A 21,337-nucleotide genomic window follows, 5' to 3' on the forward strand; every position below is an offset into this window, starting at 1 on the left:
ATGTTGTCTTGTTTCGGTTGCAACAGTGACTCACGATTGGAGGACTCATGTCTGGTTCCTCCGATTGGGACTCCCTTATATGACTTGTACTGTAAACATGGTGTGGGTCCTATATCTTATAATGAGGTGTGGGTCCGCTACACCGAGAAAGATGGTGTCCTTAGTTGGCCACTGCATGGTAGTTTTGAACCCAAAATTCTTGATAATTTAGAAGCAAAATTGTTTAGGAAGAAAGCCCGGCCGGCAATGTTTGATTCTTTCCGTTACTGGCGAAAGGAATCCAAACAGAGAGAAATTAAGAGGTTAAGGAAAGAACAGAAAGAGAAAGAAGAGTTTACTCTAGAGCAAGCAACTAAACAGTTGCAAGACAACGAGTGTGAGAAGGCCATAGAGGTGGCCATTAGAGAGCATAATTTAGCGATCGACAAGTGCTATCCTGCCTTGCCATCGAAAACAGCCAAGATACTAGAGGACCCCGAAAACGATCCTCTGTTGTCTTATCTGTTACGGTCACCTCCACCGTATGCACAAGGTGCTACGGCTTCACTTGTACCAAATGTTCAATTACCGGTTGCTGGACAACCTGGTATTCCTGCCCCTCAGAATCAAGTTCCTGTACCTCCTGTGGTTAATGTGAATGTTCCTACGGCTCCTCCTCTTCATGGATTGCCGACTTCTATACCTGTATCTGTCTCGCTTACACCTACTGTTCCACAAACTATTTTTCTCGATACTCCTACTGTTCCGCTATCTGTTCCTACCTCTACTGTGTTCTCTACGTCTGCGAGTGTGTTGACTCCACTTTCTGTTTGTCGAAGAATCACTGATTCTGTGTCTAATATGCTGTCTCCTTTCTATAAAACCTTAATTAAGACTCCTACTTCCGATTCTGTTCAGAGACGTAGTCAGCATCCAAGCACTGAGGAACGGGGAATTTTAGATTCCACGGCTCTCAGATGGATTTCGAAGAGTAGGAGATATAGTACGAGAGATGTGTTAGATACATTTATGCAGTGGAAGGAACCAACGCAACGGTATGTCTTTGATGAGATGTGCTCGTTGTTACGTGAGGAGATAGAAGAAGATGATGTTGAATCGAATTTAGAAGACTTAATTAAGGTTCAGAAAGAGTTTGCTGCTGGTATGATAGTAGGTGAAAATATAGAAGAAGCGATGGAACTAATCTTGAGTTTTAGAAATGATCCATCTCTTCGCTCACCGAGAGATTTAGAGAAAGGTAAGACGAAGTTGAGTCGCCAATATCCAATGAGGGAAGTTCCTCCGATTTGGCGCGAAGCTGTGCAAGCTGATGCTCCTAATGGTGTTGTAGCCGCTCCGGCACAATTCCAGAGAGTATGGATACACATTCCGTGGAAGCGAGCCGAAGTGCTAGCAGTAAAACAGGCCTTACCAGATCCGCGTAAGAATCCTGCTGGATATTACAAGGAATTAACACAGACAGTTGAGGCTTGTATAATGAACTTAGCAGACATTGATATGTTATTTGGCAATGTAGTTCCGCAACCAGTCTGGGCTAAAATTCGTAGGGAGGATCATCAAGTTGCTTTAGGTGGTGATTGGGCAGCTATCACTGCAGCGGATGGTCAGCAAACGGGTGGTGCAAAACCCGAACCCCTAATTGCTAATCTTCCAGGTAGAATAATAGACTTAATGAAGACTCTGATGCCCGCATTGCGTGTTAATTGGGACAAGTTATCTGCATGCAGGCAGAAGAAAGACGAAAGTGTCTCCGACTTTTTCACGAGGTTCGAAGAGACTTTTGTAGATCATAGTGGTCAGGATATGAGTACAGAAGGAGGACAGAGACTGTTTGTCGATAAATTTGTGCATAATTTGTTACCTGAGTTGTGCAATAAATTAAAGGATTCAGAGAGTGCGTGGGCTGTTTCTACAACTGCGCAAATACTTGCAACTGCACAATATTACGAAAATAGGGATAAAGAGGAAAAAGAAAAATCAGACAAGAAAACGAAAGATTTAAAGACTAAAGTTCTTTTGCAACAAGCGTATCCGCCTCGCACGAATCAGACTAACACGCAACAGGGTTCGTATCAAAGGACAGATTATAGTTCAACGAGGCCTCAATATCAGTGGAACCAGTGTGCGTACTGTAAGAAAGAGGGTCACTACAAGAATGAATGTCCAGTCTTAGCGCAAAATAATGCAGCAGCAGCTCAGAGAGGTCGCGGTGGTTTTGTGCAGAATTCTAGAGGTCGAGGGCGAGGTGCTATGCCTCCACAGACGAATGATCGTCCTTCCAATCACTTTGATCAAAGAAATGGACAGTCAGCCCAGCAAAATAGATCTCAACAATATCTTGTTGAAGACTATTGTGAAGTGGATGAGGGATTTCAGCAAAATGGGTACTAGGACAGCCATGGACAGAGAGAGGGAGTAGTATCAGTTCCAGTGGATCAGAGTGGGCCTTATGTCGCAGTAGCAACATCAGGTGTGGTCGAACCGTTTCTGTTGGATACTGGTGCCGCAAAAAGTTCTATCATTCATGCGAAACTCCCTGGCGCACCTTTGTCTGGCTCAACAAATGTTTCTGTAGGTTTTTCAGGCGCCCCTGTTTACAACCCTATATCTGGTCCTTTGTCTATTTCTGTTGGACCGTGTCAATTGAAAGCACCCCTGATTTTGACGACAGGTTGTAATGAAAATCTGCTTGGTTTAGACTTGTTAAAACGACTATATGCGACATTGTACTGTTCTCCGGAAGGGGTACAGCTTACATTGGGTAAAAGAATCACCTCTCCGATGTACTTGTCAATGGATGCACTCCCGCCAGAACTGCGTTCACTCCCTGATTCTCTTTGGGCGACTGGTCCTAATGATGTAGGCCTTTTAGAAATACCACCATATGTAGTAACTTTGAAAGCCAATGTAAAATTTCCAAGAATTCCGCAATACAAAATATCTAGTGAAGGTGAGCGTGCACTTTTATTTATTGTGCAAGATTTGATTAAGAAAGGTGTGGTTGAAGAAACTAGAGGAAATGTTTGTAATAGTCCTGTATTACCGATTTTGAAACGAACTGATCCTACAAAGCCTCCAGTGTATAGGTTTGTCATCGACCTCAGAGAAGTCAATAAGATTGTGGTCCCGCAGTTTCCTGTGGTTCCAGACATTACTGCCTTGTTAACATTGATTCCTGCTACAGCTACTTGGTTTTCAGTTATCGACTTGAAGAATGCCTTTTTCAGCATTCCGATAGCCGAAGAAAGCAGAGATATTTTCGGTTTCTGTCTAGGAGGTCGCAGTTTCAGATTTAAACGCGCTCCACAGGGCTACTGTGAGAGCCCATCTATTTACAGTCAAGCATTAAAAAGCCAGTTAGATTCCTTTGTCCTTCCTCCAAGTTCTGCTCTAGTACAGTATGTAGATGATCTTCTAGTGGCTGCCGATGACAAGGAAACTTGCAAAGCAGCTACAGTTTCGTTATTACATCACTTGTCTAATTTGAATCACAAGGTATCACCTTCAAAGATGCAATACTGCTGCCAAGAAGTGACCTACCTAGGTCATCTCTTGTCCAAGGAGGGAAGGAAGTTGACCCCAGAGAGAATAAAAGCAATTACGCAGATGAGTATTCCACACACACAGAGAGAAGTACGTGCCTTTTTAGGTATTACCTCTTACTGTAGGCCGTGGATCCCAAATTTTTCTCTTTTAGCGAAACCATTGGTAGCTTTGACTGGGAAAAATGTTCCGAGTCCAGTGCCATGGTCTGATGAATGTCAGGAGAGCTTTACTGAATTACGAAAAGCATTGTGTTCAGCTCCTGTATTGGGTGCACCTGATTACAGTAAGCCATTCACGCTCTACGTTCACGAGAGAGAAGGTTGCGCGTTGAGTGTTCTGACACAGAAGTTTGGTGATAAACAACGCCCTTGTGCGTATTTTTCATCAACATTAGATCCGGTAGCTAGAGCGTTACCTAGTTGTTTGAGAGCTACAGCGGCAGCTGCGGCTTCCATTCGACAATCTGCTGGTTTGGTGATGAACAACATGCTAGTGGTCATGGTTCCTCATGCGGTAGATACACTCATGAATCGAACAAAGACACAACACCTTACTAGTGCAAGACTATCTGGTTACGAGCTGACATTACTAGCGAGTCATATTCAGATCAAAAGATGTAATGTATTGAATCCAGCAACATTGTTGCCGGCTAATCAAGAGTCGAGTGATTCCGAGCCACATGATTGTTGCTTTAGAACGGAGGAAGAGACAAAAGGACGAATTGACTTAAAGGATACTCCATTATCAGATCCAGATGGCACATTGTATGTGGATGGGTCATGTTTTAAATTGGAGAATGGGGATGTGAGTGCTGCTTATGCAGTAACGACTTTGAAGACGATTGTGGAGACTGCAAGAGTGAGTCAGAATTCTGCCCAAGCTGCAGAATTAATAGCTTTAACCAGAGCGTGTGTTTTAGCTAAGGGAAAGAGAGTGAATGTTTTTACAGATAGCCAGTACGCATTTGGCGTGGCCCATAGTTTTGGCCGTTTGTGGAGAGAAAGAGGTTTCATTACGTCCCATGGGACTAAGATTCAACATGGTCAGCTAGTTAACGACTTGTTGGAATCTCTAACCTTGCCGACTGAAGTTGCGATTGTGAAGTGCAGTGCTCATAAAGCAATCACGGATGATGTTGGTCGTGGAAATGCTTTTGCTGATGAGACCGCTAAACAGACAGCTAGAGATATGATGAGCAGAATGTATGTTGCTACATCTGCAAGATGGATTGCTGAATCTGGAATGTGTGAGGATACAATGGAAAGTGTGAAAGAGATTCAGAAAGAAGCAACTGAGGAAGAGAAACGTGTATGGAGAGAGAGTACGGGCAAGTTGGATTCGAATGGGTGTTGGATTGATTTAACAGAACAGCAGCGTTGGATGTTGCCTGATGCGTATGTGCTTGCAGTGGTGACAATGGCGCATGGAGTAGCGCATATAAGTTCTAAAGGAATCTGTAAGATGTTGGCTCCAGTCTGGAATAATGATGGGATCAGTAAGTGTGCAGAGAGAGTGGTGAAAAATTGTATGGTATGCCTGATGCATAATCCGGGCAAGGGAACTCCAACTCCTGCTGGTCACTTCGCTCCTCCTTCCTGCCCCTTTGAAGTGATTCAGTTAGACTTCATTCACATGGATCGCTGTAATAATTTGAAATATGTCCTGGTGGTAGTCTGTGCTTTTTCCAGGTAGATCGAAGCATACCCACTAAAGGACAATACTGCCCTATCAACTGCCAAAATTCTTCTCAAAGAATATTTCCCTAGGTTTGGAATGCCACGGATTGTATGGTCAGATAACGGAAGTGAGTTTATAGGGAAAGTTATGCAGAGTGTGTGTGCCGGCCTAGGTCTGAAACAAAAGTTTCACAGTGCGAACCATCCCCAGTCTGCTGGTTTAGTGGAAGGTTACAATGGCACCCTCAAGCTGAAACTAGCTAAAATACAAGCATCCACAGGTTTAGCCTGGCCAGACGCACTTCCTTTGGCTTTGTTATCAACAAGAGCAACTGTACATTCTAGAGTGGGGCTTAGCCCTTATGAGATAGTGTTTGGCCGCCCGGCAAATATTTGGGGTGTGCCGAGGCCTAAGGAGTTTTGTTCTCTAGAATATCCTATGTTGATAGACTACCTTTACGACTTGACTGCTAAATTGAGTCTTATTCACCAACAGGTTTTCGATGCTTTACCAAAACCTCCGGAGAGTCCAGGGCATCAGCTGAAACCTGGAGATCAAGTGGTTATCAGGAATTTCGCGAGGACGAAGAATCTTCAGCCCAGATACATCGGCCCCTTCCAGGTCCTGCTTGCAACAAGGACAGCGGTTCGTGTAGTCGGTCGCAAGCACTGGGTGCACGCGTCCCATGTTAAGCGTGTACCTTTGCCACTTCCTTACGACGACTGGGTGAAGAAGGGAATTGGTGCCTCCGAGTCTGAACGCACGCCAAAGTTCATCCCTTTCAGCGATGCCGAATTGATTACCGACACTCCGAAATCTGACTCTCCTCCTGAAAAGACTCCTTTGAACTCTGAACATTTGTCTCCTGCATCAGAAAAAACTCTGTCATCTGCGAACTTGAACACTGCAACAGCCACCAGTGATACGCTATTTTCCGATCAAACAGTACCTGCGAAGCAAAGATATAATTTACGAAACCGTAAAATGGACAAATAAAGCAGGCAACTGCATATTGTGATATTTTGAAATATTGAACTTTTGCCTCCAGCCAGGAAGTTTGCTATTGTTTTATTGTTTTTAAAATTGCCTTGCCGTCTGGGTAGCCGTAGGGTCGTGGCTGTGTACCTAGCTGAATCTGCGGGGGTCTGACACAAGGTCGATCTTTCTGTTAGTTCTGGGAACTCCCAGGACTGATAGAGGCATTTTCATCTACGTACACATCATCAGTGGTCGCGAGCGGATTGTAGAAGATGGAGCTTCCTGAGCTGCAACGAGAAAATATGATTTATGTTCGCAAAAACAGACTTTACAGAATCCTTCACAGCAAATGCTTTTTGATGCAATGTGCCATTTCATTTTTAATTGTTTTGATAACGTTGGTGGGTGGAATCGTTTTTGGCATAAGTTTGATTTTTGTGCCAGTTACTACAGTACCTCCCCTTAATCCTGTTACTTCTACTGTTTCCTCTATACACTCTTTTCACTCGTTTCCTGAACATGAGCAAGCCCGACGCTCAGAATTCATTAATAACACTTTTGTACAGCTCTTGCACCAACACCAACTGGTAGTTAACACTACAGACTGCTGGGTGTGTGGCTTGATACCCCACACTATGGATAAAGGCATTCCCTATCTGGTTTTGCCTTTCAGCTACAATGGATCATTTCAGGCCCTTCAAACCATCTTTGCTTATGCCCTTGAAACCTATCCTCCGCGTCCACCACGTTCCACTAAATATAACTCTGCCAACAAAGCCTTAGTCCAGGGAATTATTGACATGATCAAGGACGTCAATAATACTCCATCATACCCTAGAGACGAATTGCGAGTATATTTAAGTTGGAATTCTTCAGAGTATCGTCTTAGTTTGGGAGAAAGCAAGCGTAAAAGCTCAACTCCAATCTGGGTCGTACCTCACCGAGGTCAGGTCTGTTTGCAAGGTAATGGGAGAAATCCAAGAGCTCAGCTAGGGAGGAGTGAGTGCGTTGAGACTTATGTGTTTCCGGCTAACTCTTCCCCTGCTTTCCTTACTGCTAGGGGTACCTACTTTATCTGTCGAGACCGAGCATATACATGGTTACCTGCTGACTTTTCAGGTTCATGTTATATTGCTCGATTGTTGCCTCCAACATACACTGCTTCATCTGACTACCACAGAACCAGAGTAGCAAGAGGTGTCTTCAGCAAGGAAGATACCGCTGGTCAGGAAGCTGGAGACTTCTTCAAAGGCTTCCTTCCGTTCTGGGGGCCTATGGCCAATAGTAGAAATATACGTCAGCTAACACGGGTAGTTGAATCTACTATTACCGAAACTGCTGGTGCCCTTAGCAATTTGACAGCTGAGCTTCAGGCGGATAGACTCATGACGTTGCAGAACCGTATGGTTCTAGATGTTATACTTGCAGATCGAGGTGGGGTATGCAGAATGATCCAATCGAGCTGCTGTGTCTTTATTCCCAATAATGCTCCAACAGTCTACGAGGCGATCTCTAAGCTACACAAGATTTCCGACTCTATACACGTAGACAAGGGAAACTGGTCCTTCATGGAGTGGTTTTGGACTCTGATCTCAGCGTGGGGATGGAAGGTTCTAATGGTCATTGGTGTCATCTTAGTATTCCTCTTCTCATGCTGCCTGATTATCCAGTGTGGTCCTGCTCTGTGTAATCTTTGTGCTGCAACTTGTTTTAGAAAACCACCTGTGTTTGGAGAAAAGGCACAAGAAAGGATGATGATACAACAGCACGTCACTGACCTGATGAGCATAGAATTAGATTCTGACATAGACTGAGTAATTGCCTATGTAAGGGCAAAAGGAGGGTCTGAGGTTCCGTGACGATTTGAACCTGTGTTTTCAATATTGTCGGAAATACATAATATTGGTATCAGCGAACCGCAAATGATCCATTTAGCACATCCTGGTGTTTTCGCTATGCTACGAGCAAGAGTACTCCTGTTATGAACATATTTCTGATCTACCCACGGCATCCATCTTAGATCATGGCAGCCATTTTGTGTTTCTTGCCCTCACATACGCAATAACCTCTGATCACCTCATTTCGATTAAGGACACGTAGCCTTAGCCGGAGATTCACCTCTTTTATGACACGTGCACCTTAAACCAGAACACGCTGTAGCTGCATGACTCGACAAAGGCTGCCTCCTCTGCCCGAGGCCAGCCCTACTGAACTGGTTTCCCGTGTCCATTGTCCCGATCATGATTAGGCGGCCGAAGCCGGTAGCCTTGCCCATTTACAACCCACAAACATCCCTTATCCCGCTTTTCTATCTTCCACACCTGGCTCCGTTCCTTTCTTTCTGAATCTTTATTAGGGGGAGGTAACGAAATTTACGATGAGGCGGTCCGGCTCTTGAATACAATATTGACAAGGGATTGTGATGAACTAGTGGGAACCCCTCTTCGTAGATGTTTGTATCAGATTTTATCAACGGTTCCTGTGTACGCCAAATATTTATTATTTATGACACAAAGGTTTTGGGAATGTACCAACATGTGAAGAATTCGCCTGAAGGCCAAAATTTAGTATATAAGGAGCAACCCTCTTTGTACAATTTGAACAGGCTCCTAGTTACTGCCCATGCGTAGTTTCTGTGACTTCTGTGTCCCTGCAGTAATAAACCTTTGGTCTTTGACGCCACCATCGAGAAGCCCGTGTTTCTGTTCATTTGCGCACCAAGGCAGGTGGAACTCCGGGGTCTTTGGGTGTTGTTCCCTGACACCTCTGGACGGAACCAAAAAGTCCAGAACTCCAAGGGGATATTGCAAGTGTCGTTCTGGTGGCGCTATCCCCTTGTAAGTCTGCCCCTGAATTCCCCACGAAGGGAAAACCCTAGTCGGATAAGCTAGATAAAAGTCAGGAGAGTTGTGAAGAAGTCAAGAAGAAAGTGTCAGCATTGGAGATGGCTCTGAATTCGAGTATACATGAATCAAGTAAAGTTCGATCTAGCAATTGGGAACATATCTGAGTGCGTAATCTGCATTACACTAGTTAAACATGTTTCAAAATATTGCTACACCCACACACGGGTGCCATGAAGGAGTCAGTCAGGTTTAAGCACATTATTATAACACAGTCTCATTATTTTTAGAAGCTAAGACACAATGAAATCTCTTCTAATCGTCCTTCAACTTCAGTATCTGCACAATAAGAAGATAGACTTGTTCCAAGATGTTCTCTTCTAGGTGCTTGTTAGTGGGTAACTTGCGAATTGTGTAAAATGAAACCATTGCATGAGAAAATGACAACAAATGATACGTTACTCGAGGTTGCTGGTAGACCTTTCCTCCTGAAATGAACAAGAGGATTCATGAGATGGAAAACATGTAAGACTGACGTTGGCCATTTTAATATGCTACCTATGTTACCTACTGGCAAGTAAAACGTGAAAAATGCACAGTAAATACATAGTAGTGCATGTTTATATTGTTATGTGTGCAAAACATTAAATTATGAAACATTTCCTTCACATCCTTCCTCTGATGACTCTGGAGCCATCACACATTGCCCATAATGCTCTTCGAAATCTTACTTTACAGAACAGTTGTAGATTTATGCATCTTACGTCTGGACCTTTCCGAATCACGTAATTCATCATATTCATGTCTTTGTAGCTCTTCAAGCTCCACCTATGCCTTTTTTCTTTTCCTCCCTTTCAATTTTGTCAGCTGTTCCCCATTAGATTTTGAGCCACCCTTTGCAGTTATTAGTTTTACCCCCCTTATAAAATAAAAGGAATAGACATATATTAGCAATCACAATGATTAGTGGAGTAGTTAGAGGGTACCTATCAATCCACTGTCAATACCACTAAACCATATGCCAACTTCCAAAAATCCTTTCCCTATTGCTTCGTAGGCACCTTTCTTTTACAGATCCTTCAAATCTTTAGAAAGCTCAGAAATATTAGTGACATAGCATAAGTACTTGTAAAGCGCATGTTCACCCCCAAAGGGGCATTTTGGCACTGAATAACAGATGTTTATTGCTACCCAACTCAATGGTACTCATTTTATCAACGTCAGAAAGGATGAAAGGCTGAGTGGACCCACCAGGAATTGGACCTGTAACCATGAGGTCAAACACAGATCCCTGCAGTGGATGCATTAGTCCACTAAGCCACCAGACCCAGCTAAACAAACAAATTAATTTCTTGGCTGGTGTTAGGCACATAGGTTCACCACTGCTGGGCATGTAAGATGCAGCAGACTCCACCCTCTTTCACAAGTAAGATATCTAAAGCAAGCCACTTCTGTAAAACCACTGCACATTATTGCTGCAAGCTAAGAGTTAACAGCAGTTACTGCTCCAGCTGTATTATTTGGGAGGTGGTCGGCCAATGTAGACAGTTTTCTAATCTTTAGGTCATTCAAAACTACCCCAACAAAAGAATCATAGCACCAAATATATCCCCTCCCCTGCTATTTGAGAAGCACTACACTTACTTCTTTCATGAGTCACTATTCTCTTATCTGTTTCATCTGCATGATACACTTTAGGAAACACTAACGCTAAAGAGCAGTCACCAATTCAATTAGCAAGAAGTTGAAAATAAGCATTCTTCCATCACACATAATAAAATCCAAGAATAACAGGATCCTTCCCTGAAAATATCTGCTCACCCAAAGCTTTACATTTCTCTGCACATTCACTCCAACCCTCCACCTGAGGATTCTCAACTTGTTCCTTTTTTTACAACCATCTTTTACTGATTTTGGCATACACTAACAATCAAACACAACCAAGATTACAGCCCTCCCTTGTAAAACACGATACTGTACAAAGCGTAATTGAGTCTTAGACATTCCCCGCATCCAGTCCTTGACAGTCCCACCATTTGCCCTATATCTTCCCATGTTTCAGGGGACAGCCTGGGCGTCTTAGATAGGCCATTTCTGTTGAGCACACCAGTCCACCCCACCTCACCATTCCGCCACAGAAGGGGGTATGGAGACCTTACTTTGCGAGCGATATCCGGTGTTGCAACTTGCATTGCAGCCCCAACAAAGGCACATTCCATTCTCTGCCCACCCATGTCCTCCAGCAGCCCCAGCAACGTAATCCTGCGAGTAAGGTCCAAGGACTGACACAAGACTGAAGAGAGCTCCATCCCTCTCCCATCCCAATAGGGCACCAGACTCAGGCATGACCAGATCACATGAAGAAGAATCTGCATCCGGCCAAGTACAGTCACCGGAGGGATCTTACCAGCTTGGTGAAGCCGTAAAGGGGTCATAAAATTAATATGTAGGTAACTAAGTTGAACCAGCTGGCATCATCAAGCGCCCCTACCCAAGCTTCCCACTGCCGTCTCAGCCATAGGGAAATTGTACGGGGCATTGATGACCACCACCCCAGTTTGTACATCAAAATAATTTCTGCCACTCTTACCACCACCACCACCATAACCCTGGCCACCATCACCACTTCCATAGCCACTATTACCCCCTATTACTATCCACATCACTGCCATCTCAATTACAACCCCCTAATCACAGCACAATGGCCACCATTATCCTCCCCCTCTCCCCCACCATTACCACTAGGATCATTACTGCTTTTCTGCTTTTATATTCCCCACTACTATTGCCACCCCTATTAACATCAACACCATTACTACCACCACCATTACCACCAGCAAAACAATTACCAGTGCCACACTTACTCCCCATTACCAAACGCACCATTACTACCTCTACATTTACCTAATCTTTACCACTGTCGCCTTTACCACATCCATCATTACCACCACTCCTGCAGTTGTTACCAACACAGTTATCTTACCCATTATCCTGGCTATTACCACAAACATAGCCACCATTAATATCATGACCACACTTACCACCACCATCATTACTACTAACTAGTACCACAGCAAAAAAACATTACTATTACCTTCAGCTTAGATATCTATTAACATTTTTGCTATCACCCGCTTCTCTACCTTTGGCTATTAGATAAAGCTTTTGTATATTATCAAGCATTGGTCAAAATAAAACTTAGCAAGAATAATATACTTCAACACACTTTACTTACTGAAATGGCGTTAGAAAAGAAAGAGCTGGCAGGCTATGCTGTTATGCGCTATATAGATTAGCATGCCTTACAACCTGGAAGAATTGGGTCATGGTATATCAAATCTAAAGGGGTTTATCTTCTAAAAGAATATTTAGACCCTCATTTAAAGTGGTATGTAAACTCCAATGAGAAATTCCTACACACAGAATTACCAGTCCTATGGGTATCACTAAATCCAGAAGCAGGAATACTGTGGTATTCTGAGCTGCACACTGAGCACCGCCTGAGAAGTAAAAAATTAATAAATGGATTGATGTTCCTCCACCCGATTCTCTTGGTAACTCCAACTCTTAATTTATAGCCAGTTTCCCACTTCCAAATTCCACCAGCTTTTAGTTGTGCAATTTCCTGGTGAGAAACACCTGGATTGCTGTATTCCCACATCACTTGCAATTCACGATTTGACTGCTACTTTGTTGCTGTGCAAGGTGGGAATTACTCACGAACGCCTAAGAGTTGTAATTTCTCTAAATGACTGGTGCAGTAATAGAAACGCTGCCAGACTGTTTGTAAATTGCAGGATTTCCTGACAGGACAGTACCCGTCAAATGGTGGTAGAGTGGGGCAGATTCAGTTTGTCAGCCCTTGTAGTGGAGGTGTAGTTTTACAAATTTCTATCTCCTGCTCAAAAACCAGAAGTCACTTCCCCGGTATCACCTTCAGCTGTTTCTATTTAGATACAAGGGAGTTGGGAAAGCTGAGTTAGACCACCCGATTTTTTACCAGTGGTCCATACTTGGCAAAAGCTGCGCCTTACAACTGCACAACTACGTACAGGCAAGTAAACATGACTGAGTTTAAGTCTTCTGTCTGTTGTCCACGATTACAACACCTCCCCTGGGCACTTTCAAGGTACAGTCTGGTGATGCTTACGATATATGAAAATAATAAATACAATAGGTCTATATTCTTCCTTCTAGGAAATCAGAACTTGGACAGAAAAGTTTAGACAGACGATTCTCCAGAAGTTGCCTCAAAATGGGAGTCAACCGTGGACTATAATTATGACTGAAACCATCTCGGAAGAGGCAAGTGTGCACTATGTTTCACTATCTTTATGCCTGGAAGAGAATGATACATGCCAAGCCCTTCTTCAGGATTCAGATTCTTGGTGGGCCAAGAAGATGAATGAATTTACCTAACTTCTCTCTGGTGTCTTATAGCTGGTCTGGGATTTTTGGGCGGTCTTGTTGGGGTATGTGCTGCATACTCATAGTACTGCTGGAGTTGTGCTTTCTAGTTTTAACTCTATTTCTAAAATGTTACACCAATGTGATTTAATTATTTTGCTCTCCCTGCCTCATCTTCCTTTCTCTCTGCCTCACCCTTCTGTCTCTATTTTATGTACACCTCACCTGCCTTTCTCTCCACTACATCCTCCTCTCCACCTCCGCTCTACCTTCTACCTGCTCTTCTCACCCTCTACAGCCTCACCCTCTCCAACTCACATTCCTAATTCTTTGCCTCACCCTCCTCTTTCACCATCACCTCTCTCTTTCTCTGATGTGGCCTCCTCTGTCTCTTTCTTCCTTCTCCTTCCTCTCACCGTGCATCCAGTTCTACCTCATGCTTCAGTCCCCACCTCCTTCTTCTCTCATGCATCACCCTTTACTCTCTTCCATGCCTTTCTCTCACTCTCTTCCTCACTCACTTACATATTCTCTTTACTCCACTACCCGCACACTTTCTTCACCACTATCCCCTCTCTTTGCCGCACCTTATTTTGTGGTGGTGTTGGTGATTCTATTTTGGTATTAATAAGGGTGATAATAGATGACTGTGGTGCTTATGGTAGAGTGGTTAAAGTGGTACTGGTAATGGTTTTGATGGTGGCAATTGTGATGGTCAAAATGGCACTGGCATTGGTGGAAGTGGTAGTAATGGTAGGATCGGTGGTGGTGTTAATGGTGGTGGTTGTAACTAGTTGAGGAACTGATGGTGGTGGTAATAATAGTGGCAGTGGTAATAGTTTCATTGTTTGAAATGATGGTGTTGGTAATGTTGATAACAATCATTTTAATGGTGCAAATGGTACTAATGGTAATAATGGTGGTAATAGTGACTGTAATTGTAATTATTACAGCAGTAGTGGTGATAAAGTTAGCTATAGTGGTGATGTTGATATTGTTGAGAAAGGTGATGGTGGCAGTGACAACAGTGGTGATAATTTTGGCAGTGGTAAAAATGGTACTGGTGATGTTGGTTGTAGTGGTAATAGTGGTTATCTAATGTGCTGGTGCAAGGAAAGATGGTGGTAGTGAGTCTGCTGGTGATAGGCATAGTGTTGTAATGATTGTGGTGATAGAGTTTATGGCAATATTCGGGCTGCATTTATCAGTATTTTTATTAATAAATGACATTCTGCACTGTGCTAAGACTACAGCTTCTGAGGTTGACGAGTTGTAGTGTCATTTGGTGGCTAGTTGTTCAATCAATATTGATCTGCCAGTCCTTTGAGTACAATGTATTTAAGGGGACCAAAGCGGAAATGTACAGCTCTTACCTTAAAACTGAACTGAGTCGTCTAAACTGTGACCCTAAACGGTGACTGGCATGTTCCCTCTTCTTTCCTGTTCTCATCCTTTCTGCCAATATTCTTTCCTATTTTCATCAGCTCCTCTTTATCCATCACTTCTCTGTCCATTACTCTCTTCTCTTCTCTTCTCTTCTCTTCTCTTCTCTTCTCTTCTCTTCTCTTCTCTTCTCTTCTCTTCTCTTCTCTTCTCTTCTCTTCTCTTCTCTTCTCTTCTCTTCTCACTCCTGAGGGTTCTCTAACCTCTCAGGTTTCACAGAGTGGGTGCAACAGCCCTGGGTGTTAGGTGCCCTACTTCCACTCTACCTCCCACCAGTTCAGGGGTGGCAAGCTGAGACTGGCCACTCAGCCCAGGATCTGTACCCTGAGGTTGGACAGGGGACAAGGGTGAGTCATCCCTCACCTTGCCCCTTCACTGGTCTCCCGCACACTTTGCTTGTGAGTGGTACCCCCAGAAAACAGAACTGTCAGGACGTCCTGGGCAGCCATCCCTCTCAGTTTTCTTGACACCGGGGGCAACCTATTCTCCAGCATGCTGTCTTTGGGTGTCTGGGTATTAGCTATGACCCTTCTCTGGGTCACCTCCCCACCCTACTCCGGGGATACCAGGGACATAGGGCGGAAAGGGTCCTGCTCATGGGCCTGAGTTACCCTGCACATCTTGCTGTGTACTTCTCTGGAGAAACTAGCCTTTCCACTATCATGGTCTAGATAGCCACGGTGTCCCTTGGAGCAGTGACAGTGATCCCATTCACTTTCACCTGGTGAAGGTGATGACTCCCACCCTCAGAGTCCATGGCATGGTCTATGACCTGGCCCTGGGGACTAATTACCCTTAAGGCCACATTGGCCATCCCTGTAGGAGGTCCCACCAGTTGGTGGTTTCTTTAAACAGACAGAGCCCCCCTGCTTGTGCCTGGACTGGAAGCAGTGGGGTTGGAAACGTGACACTCTGGGCCACCGCCCACCAGAACCACCCTCCTGTTTCTCAGACGGGACTTGGAAACCCTGTCTCCACCTTACTCAGGGACAAATCTGGAGCATCTTTAACCTTCCAATCACTCTGCTGAGAGGAACCTGACCCACTCGTCCTAGTGTCACTCCCAGGTACCTTCTTGGACACTCTGGTAGTGACCCAGAGTTTTGCCTCCTCAGCAAGCTTCGTGGGGGCAGTCAGCTTCCTGTCCACTAGGTGCAACTCTGTAAAACATGTACTGAGCATATGCTCTCTTACTATCACATTAATAAATCCACTAAAATCATCAACTTTGCTGCCCCACACCCAACCATTCAGTGCATTACAAGAGTAATCTAAGAAGTCTACCCAAGACTGATTAGGAGGCTTGTGGATGTCCCTGAACCTCTGGTGGTATTTCTCAAGGGTCAGCCTAAATTTGGTGACAAGATGGCCTTCATGGGGTCGTACTTGGTCTGGTCATCTACCACTAGTATAAGTAAGGTATCCCCCTCCCCACTGTAATCCTATGCTTCCACAAGCCACCATGCAGTGCTCCTCTGGGATCTTGAGTGCCCTCAGGGATACCTCTCATGCAGCAATCCACTTGTCAATATCATCCCCACCACACAGTTTGCACCAGGTCTTTGGGTATGCAGACCTTCTTGTCACCGTTAAACACTGCAGGTAAGCTGCCATCATTGCTTTATTCTGAGACTTGTCTGGCTTTCATCTCTAGTTCATTCAGGCTCTTCTCATGCTCTTGCAGCATTCTCTTCTACCAAGGCCCTCCCAGCCTTCTTTTCCAATGTCTCTAATCTCATTTTGACCAACTGCAGTTTGAGCTCCCTTTCTGACTTCCTGTCCTCCAGCTCACAGCCAGTTATCCTTTGTTCCCAAATCAAATTCCCCATCTTCAGGATCCTCCATATTGCATCCTAGTGACTTCCTCATAGGAATGGAGGGCTATCTGAAGGTCCAGTTTTGTAGTCTTTTTCCCTGCACGGAGACCCCTGTCCTTGCAGAGTTTCTGCTGCTCATCACTGCTGAGGATATCCACATGGAGTCTTCCCACATCCATGGTAAGACAAAGAGGTAGAGAACTTTAGAAGAAAAGAGAATTTAAAAAGGCTCAACATGATCTTGAATTATTTATATGGGATGGTAGTGTAACACAAAATTACTATATGCACAGACACAAGTCCAATTCCCATAGCTGCCACCAGTGTATGAAACTGGATTGCTGGTTGAGGGGAGTAAACCCCTACTCAAGCAGAAACCACAATCCTTATCAGGGTAAAGTCACAAGCAAACCTTAAATTAACCTGTGCTCAACCCCCTGGTAGCTTGATACAGAGCAGTCAGGATTATGTTAGAGTCAATGTATAAAGTATTCGTGCAACACTTCAAACAGTAATACATTGAAAACACATTACAAAAGCATATATATTCTTTATTAAATAAAACAAGACCAAGACAACAACAATCCAATCAGTACAACCAGAGATATCCAATTTTAAAAATGTAAGTGAAGATATCCCCAAAAAGCACAAAGCACCAACTGTGGATATCGGGTCACGCAGGACCAGGACAAGTCGCAAGTTAAGGCTGACTGCAATGTAGGAACCAGTGTCATCGTTGAGGCTGCCCTCGATGGGAGATTTGCGATGCGAGGGCCTGCGTCAGTGAAGCTTTGCACAGCTGTAGTTCTGTTGCATGCTGCGAGGTCAACGTGGAGTCCTTTGCTTTGGTAGAACTCTCACAGCAGAGTTGATGTGTCAGTTCTGCACAGGATTGTGTTGGTTGTGCTTGGTCCTCAGATAGGCTAACAGAGAAACTTCAGTCCAATTGCCAAGGCTCCAGGACTGGGGTGGTGCCACTTGGCAGTATATATTTATTCTCCCCATTCGCTTGCACACATTTTTGAAAAACTTCCTTTGTTCAAAATGGCTGGAGCCATAAAACTGTAGTCATAAATCCCATCCTGTACCTTCTTTTGGTCACGAGGCTCCACAATTTAACTCCCCCACACAAGACCTCCATAGCAGAGATAAGACTCCCTCCAGCAAGCTAGGGACTGGACTTGCTTGAATAGAAACTGAAACTGCACTTCCCTGCTCTCAAAGCAAAACAACAAAAAGAGGACTAACTATCTATCTTCACTATTTGGTGGCCATTTTAGATTGGTCTCTCTCCCTCTTGGGCGGCCATTTTGGACTAGTCATTCTCTCTATCCGACCATTCCCTAAGACCTGGCCTTGTTAGATAGCACACTTGACATAGCTTTGTATTTAAACCCTCATGTGACTAAGAGTCTACCTTTTATTGCAGTACTATACCTCTACTTGTATTTTGTACATTTTGTGTAACCTGCACAAACCTCACTCTTCTTACTAGTAATGTACAGATAGCTACCTCAATTATTTCTGGCTGCTCGCTAATGTCATTTCTGCTTCATGCAGCTTTTGGTTGCACCGGTACCTTGTATCAGTATATCATTCTTTGATTTGTTTATTGTACATTTTGTAAGCTGCACCTATTTCACTTTTATGCCTGGAATGCAACGACTGATACCTCACATATACCATCATGCAGCTTCTTGGTTGCACCGGTATCCTGTTCTCAGTACATCATTAGTACCATTCTTGTAGTTGTCTATTGTACATTTTTGTAAGCTGCACCTATCTCACCTTTATCCTGGAATATCTCACTTTTATCCTGGAATGCACCGATTGTTACCTCATATATTTACGTATATTTTTGTACATTGTGTTAACTGTATCGTGTGCTACCTCATATACACTTACACCTTGTACTTTGTAATTCACCGTATATACCGTATGCTACTATTGTGTATCAAGTGCACTTGCACCTATCAACACTATGGTTTTAGGGCATGTGAGTCCCCATTCGAAATGGCCAGCTGGACTAGGAGTCTGCAAGACTTGTAGGGCGCCAGGCCAGTAGATATTTGTTGGTGTTGGAAATCGCTTTGCATATAGTATATTCTCCGCACCCTGCCCTGAGCACCTCTACTGATACTCTTAAGATGTTGAGGCTGGTTTGCACACCTAGGCTTTGCTAGTCCCAAACGGCACATTAGCTCTGATATCCTCACCTTAGCGTCCGGACTATGTGCCCCCTTTATGCCCTTCTATTTCTCTTCTCCACCGCTTTCCCAGTAACACCTTCCTCTTATCCCCCCCACACTCCTTCGCCACTTTTCACCATCATGGCCACCCCCCGAGTTAAGGCTGGAACTAATTGCTACAAAATCATTTATCCTCCTAGCCTGTCTAAAGCCGCAACTAAACGATGGAAACATAACACTATTGAACGTTTCCCAGATTCCCTTTTTGTGGATCAATTTTACAATAGTCGTTTTGGGAGGCTAAAAAATGATTTCATTTTCTTCACTCATGACATCCCCTCCTGGTCCAACAGTTTTTACTATTCCCTCAACGTCACCTCCTCCTCCTCTATCCCCCATGGGAAAAAACTAAAAATTTCCCCCTCTGCTTGCTTCAAAGGTAACCTCACTATCTCACTCTACAACAACGGTACTGTCCTGATCCAAGGCACAGACAACTGCCTCTCGCTCTTTGACTGCCTCTTCCCCTCCTTACTCCCCTCCTCTGCAACCGGATTCCGCCATCACTCTCCTTCCAGCTCCACCCATTACTCCCTTTCTCCTCCGCAGACCCCACCTCACTCCAATTGGCGGCTCCCTCGAGGAGCACAGGTCGGCCCCCTTCCCTCCCCCCCCATTGTGACCTCCCCTCCTATTCCTCCCCCCTCACAGTATATCCCTTCACACATCATTTCAACCTTACCACAAGCCAATACGCTCCTCGTCCCATCTGCACCATCCCGTTTCTCCAATCTCTTCTCCTCCCCCATCTTCCTTCCCATTACCCCCCTTTTTAGCCCACCTCTCCTCCGTCCCTCTCCCCAAGTGTACTTTCCTTATGCTCCCCTCACCCCTTCCATCCCTCCCCCTTACCCCCTCCTCCCCTCGTTATTCACCCCGTCCTCTCCTCAATCCCACCGCATCTCTCTCCTCCCTCCTACTCCGCCAGGAATGCTGCACTACTCCCCTTCCCCGCCCGGTAACCCCCTCCACTTCCCTCCCTCGGACCCAGCAGAACCACTTCCTCTCTTCAACTCCCCTTTCTCCCAACACCCCTCACTCTGCCTGATGCCCGTTCCCTCGCAGCCACCTCTCCTAGCTGACAGGTCCTCCACAACCACCTCACCTCTTTTCCTCCCAAACCTCCTGCATTCTCATGACGCCACACAGGCCTCCCCTCTCATTCTACCCAACCGCCGAGTTCCGCACACCTCTCCCCCTAAATTTGTCCTTAATTCCTCTCCCTCTTGCAACACCAACATAGACAACTCTCCCTTAACCTCCGTTTCACTAACTCCCGCTCTCACCCACTACCCTTCCCCACTTATGAACCCCACACCCAAAATTACCTCCTTTCCTGCCACCTCTCCCTGCCTGCCACCACCCACTCCACCCCCCCTTGTTTCAATAGAGCCACCCAACCTTCCCCAACCCAACCTTCCGTGCTCTGCCCCATTCTCACTGGAAAACACACTAGGCTCTCTTATCACCTCCATCTCCCAGCTTACAGCCGCCATTTCACTTTTATGCTCTAAGATTGTCACCCCTTCTTGCACCGCTACTCCTTCCCAACTTCCCACGAGATGCACCTCGCCCCCTCACCCCAGTACAGCCAAGCTTAACCTATCGTCGGGAAACTCTGTTAACTCACTCAAGCCCTTGAGCGCCACCCCTCCTCAACCGACATACCCTAGCAACCCCACTATCTACGCCATTCCGATCATCACCTCTGTCAGAACAAAGCATCCACCTAAACCCCCCGAGCACCCCCTCATAAGTACAATATCCCGATCACCCTTCAGAGCCCTAGTGCCCCCGTCACCAAAACAGTCTTGACAGAGCTGCGCTGCATGCTTCACAACTGCAGATCTGCAGTAAAACACAAACTTGAAATCTCCGATACCATCACCCTTCATAACATTGACATGCTCTTCCTCACAGAGACCTGGTTCAAAGATACATCTCACTCTATATTTGATCTCCTATTACCCACAGGCTACTCTTTACTTAGGAATGACAGAACTGACAACACGGGGGAGGTGTTGCAGTCATCTTTAGAAACACCCTCCAACTCAAGGCCTCTCCTAACAGCTCCTCCAAAACCTTTGAATGCCTTTCTCTTGAGCTTCAATTGCAACACCGTTCACCCCTCAGATTCCATGTCATTTACCGCCCGCCTCGTAGTGGCCCTTCGTTTATGGATGAACTCACCGACTTCATCAGCGACCAATACTCGCGAAGTGACAATCAGACCTTCGTGGGTGACTTCAATCTCCACTGGGGAGTACCGCAAGACTCCTCTGCGAACTCACTGGCCACTTTCCTATCTACTAACGATCTTATCCAACACTGCACTGAATCAACCCATTCTAAGGGCGCAATCCTGGACCTTGTTATT

The 21,337-nt window shown here is 45.0% G+C and overlaps 1 pseudogene across 1 annotated transcript in view; it reads left to right on the forward strand.

Moving 5' to 3' along the window:
* The window catches only part of LOC147732869 (uncharacterized), a 212,401-nt pseudogene that overhangs the window by 170,046 nt on the left and 21,018 nt on the right, over window positions 1–21,337 (forward strand). Inside the window, exon 8 of the transcript XR_015308690.1 lies at window positions 13,242–13,349. The product of XR_015308690.1 is annotated as an uncharacterized LOC147732869 (transcript). The remainder of the gene's footprint in view (window positions 1–13,241; window positions 13,350–21,337) is intronic.

This window comes from Lissotriton vulgaris, chromosome 2_1 (assembly GCF_964263255.1).
Source record: "Lissotriton vulgaris chromosome 2_1, aLisVul1.2, whole genome shotgun sequence".
Classification (NCBI taxonomy): Eukaryota; Metazoa; Chordata; class Amphibia; order Caudata; family Salamandridae; genus Lissotriton; species Lissotriton vulgaris.